We start from the raw sequence: 4351 nt of genomic DNA on the forward strand, positions 1-4351 counted from the left end.
TAGACAGCAGCCCACTAGACTCCTCTGTCCCTGGGATTCTCCAGGCAAGAATATTGGAGTGGGTTGCCATTTCCTGCTCCAATGCATGAAAGGGAAAAGTGAAAGTGAAGTCGCTCAGTCGTGTCCGACTCTTAGCGACCCCATGGACTGCAGCCTACCAGGCTCCTCTGCCCATGGGATTTTCCAGGCAAGAGTACTGGAGTGGGGTGCCATCGCCTTCTTCGGTAAAACACGGCACTGTATGTATTCAGTGACAAGAAATGCACTTTCGTTATTCAAAGGAACTGGGTTCCAAATTGAAGCTTTCACTCCCCTTTTCTCTTAGAGCAGGGGTCTCAACACGATACAGGCCCGTGGCCTGTTAGGAACCGGACCGCACGACAGGAGGGGAGCGGCAGGTGTGCGAGCCAAGCCTCATCTGTACTTAGAGCCACTCCTCAGGGCTCACATTCCCGTCTGAGCTCTGGCAGGTCGGTGGCAGCATCAGATTCTTGCCGGAGCTTGAACTCTTCTGTCAGCTGCGCATGCGAGGGATCTAAGTGGCGAGCTTTTTATGAAAACCATCCAGAAACCGTCCCTCCCCGCTCCGTGGAAAAATTTCGTCTTCCATGAAACCAGTCCCTGATGCCAAAAGCTTCGGCACCCCTTTCTTAGAGCACTTAGTTGGGAATTCTGGTGAGTTGTTTACTAGCATAATTAAAGTATACACTTAATTTTGATTCCAGTTGGAAGCAGAAACAAATTATGCTGCTTTCACAGTTAAGTGAAGCTGAGCGAACCTTATCTAAATCTGAAATTTTCCGACAACTTTCATCTGTTCATGAACGCTGCTGCCTCGTATTTGCAGGTTGAATGATGATTTCTATGCTTTCCTTCTTGGAATCTTCAGACTGACTTTCCACAGACAAAACAAAGACTTGAGGCAATTTTCTTTTTCTTTTTTTTCTGAGTAATTCAGGAGAAAAACAATTCCTTTTATTCACTAATAAAGAACATGCCAGTCACACTGGCCTTAGGCCTTAGTACTTACTGTTGTTCCCTTGGCCTCACCCTTCTTCTCCGACAGCAATCTCCGAGGTTCTCCCTGCACTTCCTCTTCAGTCACCCTCTCATTAAGGCCTTTCCTGGTTGCTGTTTCTAAATTTCATGCTTTCCCTCCACTTTATATTCCCTTTCCCCATTTTATTTTTCTTTCTTACCCGTTTTCAGATGTACAAGCTGGATTTGGAAAAGGCAGAGGAACCAGAGATCAAATTGCCAACATCCGTTGGATTATAGAAAAAGCAAGAGAATTCCAGAAAAACATCTACTTCTGCCTCATTGACTATGGTAAAGTCTTTGACTGTGTGGATCATAACAAACTGTGGAAAATTCTTAAAGAGATGGGAATACCAGACCACCTTATTTGCTTCCTAAGAAACCTATATTCAGGTCAAGAAGAAACAGAACCAGACGTGAAACAATGGACTGGTTCAAAACTGGGAAAGGAGTACATCAAGGCTGTATATTACCATCCTGCTTATTTAACTTCTATGCAGAGTACATCATGCGAAATGCTGGGCTGGATGAAGCACAAGCTGGAATCAAGATTGCTGGGAGAAATATCAATAATAATCTCAGATAGACAGATGATACCACCCTTATGGCCGAAAACAAAGAGGAACTAAAGAGCCTCTTGATGAAGGTGGAAGAAAAGAGTGAAAAAAGTTGGCTTAAAACTCAACATTCAGAAAACTAAGATCATGGCATCTGGTCCCATCACTTCATGGCAAATCGATGGGGAAACAATGGAAACAGTGACAAATTTTATTTTCTTGGGCTCCAAAATTACTGCAGATAGTGACTGCAGCCATGAAATTAAAAGACGCTTGCTCTTTGGAAGGAAATTATAACAAACCTAGACAGCATATTAAAAACCAGAGACATCATTTTGATGATAAAAGTCCATATAGTCAAAGCCATGGCTTTTCCAGTAGTCATGTATGAATGTGGGTGCTCAAAAAGAAGGCTGAGCACCAAAGAACTGACACTTTCCAATTGTGGTGCTGGAGAAGACTCTTGAGATGCAAGAAGATCAAACCAGTCAATCCTAAAGGAAATCAACCCTGAATATTCACTGGAAGGACTGATGCTGAAGCGGAAGCTCCAATACTTTGGTCACTTGATGCGAAAAGCTGACTCATTGGAAAAGACCCTGATGCTGGGAAAGATTGAAGGCAGGAGGACGGGACGACAGAGGATGAGATGGCCAGATGGCATCACCAATTCAGTGGACATGAATTTGAGCAAGCTCCAGGTGAAGGACAGGGAAGCTTGCTGTGCTGCAGTCTATGGGGTCACAAAGAATCAGACACGACTGAGTGACTGAACAACAACATTATTGATTAGTTACTTGTCTTATTGTGTTTCCCTAATGTAAACCTCACAAGGGCAAGAATTTTTGTCTGTTTTCTTTACTGTTGTATCCCCAGCACTGCGAACAGTGCCTGCATACATAGTTCAGTTCAGTTGCTCAGTCATGTCCAACTCTTTGCGACCCCATCGACCGCAGCACGCCAGGACTCCCTGTCCATCACCAACTCCCGGAGTTTACTCAAACTCATGTCCATTGAATTGGTTATGCCATCCAACCATCTTATCCTCTGTCATCCCCTTCTCCTCCTGCCTTCAATCTTTCCCAGTATTAGCATCTTTTCAAATGAATCGGTTTTTTGCATCAAGTGGCCAAAGTATTAGAGTGTCAGCTTCAACATCAGTCCTTCCAATGAACATTTAGGACTGATTTCCTTTAGGATGGACTGGTTGGATCTCCTTGCTGTCCAAGGGACTCTCAAGAGTCTTCTCCAATACCACAGTTCAAAAGCATCAGTTTTTCATTGCTCAACTTTCTTTATAGTCCAAATCTCAATCACATCCATACATGACTACTGGTAAATCCATAGCCTTGACTAGATGGACCTTTATTGGTAAAGTAATGTCTCTGCTTTTTAATATGCTGTCTAGATTGATCATAACTTTTCTTCCAAGGAATAAGTGTCTCAGCATCTGCAGTGACTTTGGAGCCCCCAAAAATAAAGTCAGCCACTGTTTCCCCATCTATTTTCCATGAAGTGATGGGACCGGATGCCATGATCTTAGTTTTCTGAATGTTGAGCTTTAAGCCAACTTTTTCACTCCCCTCTTTCTTTCATCAGGAGGCTCTTTAGTTCTTCTTTACTTTCTGCCATAAGAGCTCAGTAAATATTTATCACCTGGCTTACAGTGGGATAAGGCATGGCTTTGGAGTTTTAAAGGCATGATTTAGAATGCAGTTTTTCTATTGGGTCTAGTTTAACTCCCTCCACCTATTTGAACCTGTTTCTTCACCTAAATAACCACCTAACATGGCAGTTTTAAGGGTTTAATGAGATAACGTAAGCCAAATGTCTGATCCCATTGGGGTCATACAATAATTGTTAGTCCCCTGTTTTTCAAACTAAGGAGAGACCTCAGAGATTTGTTTTCTGATACTATTCCTCCTCATTCTACAAAACTTCTTTATGGGTGTCTCAACTAGGGTTCCAACAGGAAATGCTTTTGAAGGTACACTGAAATTCAGGTTATATGAGGAGGGCTGAGGTCTAGGGGAATGTAGAGAATAGAGGCATCAGAGACTCGCAGGGCAGTTGCCACCCCCTGGCCTGAAGGGACTAGCAGTGTTGGGGATGAGGATGTCAGTGAGGGACGGAATGAGGTAATTTCAAAGGCTCTTCCTAGCTTTGACATCTTAACAATTGTCTTGTTACTTCTGAACTGTTAGTCTGTGGCTCTTCAATAAATGGAAATAAGTATACATTCTGTAGTAATCTCTTTTGTTCACAAATTTTGACTTTCAGTTTCAACAGCAAATGATCTTAACGCACTTAAAATCACTAAATTTAGGGGGAGAGCCTAATGGTTTGAAAATAAATCATCTAAGTTTATTACATAGCAAAACTGAAAATAACGCAAAAAGACCCTATCCTGTTAATAGACAAGTGTGATTTGAATTATGTTCACAACATTCTTTGCTCTAAACCTCAAAAAGCTCTGTGACTCTACATCTTGACAACTTCTGACAAAACAAGCAAATGACATACACAGCAGCTGTGTATGGTCGTAAGAAAAGTTATCTATAGATGAAATTTAGGGTTAAATGGTACACACGCAATATGGGTGCACAAAGGGGCCTAATCACCATGGGGTAAGGTCCTTGGGGACAGGTTGGGAGGAGGGGCGGCAAGAGGGACGGAAACAAACCGTTCGGAGGACTTTTCTCGGGACTCATAATTTGTGATAGTTTTGCTAGGCTACCTAACTGAACAGCCGGCAA

The 4351-nt window shown here is 42.7% G+C and overlaps 1 long non-coding RNA gene across 1 annotated transcript; it reads left to right on the plus strand.

Moving 5' to 3' along the window:
* Positions 1-312: 312 nt before the first annotated feature.
* LOC133260672 (uncharacterized) lies at positions 313-3832 on the plus strand. The gene is made up of 2 exons (XR_009740926.1): positions 313-675; positions 1210-3832. It is a non-coding gene; the product is annotated as an uncharacterized LOC133260672 (long non-coding RNA).
* The last annotated feature ends 519 nt before the right edge of the window (positions 3833-4351 follow it).

The sequence above is a fragment of the Bos javanicus genome, chromosome 14 (genome assembly GCF_032452875.1).
Source record: "Bos javanicus breed banteng chromosome 14, ARS-OSU_banteng_1.0, whole genome shotgun sequence".
NCBI classification, from domain to species: Eukaryota; Metazoa; Chordata; class Mammalia; order Artiodactyla; family Bovidae; genus Bos; species Bos javanicus.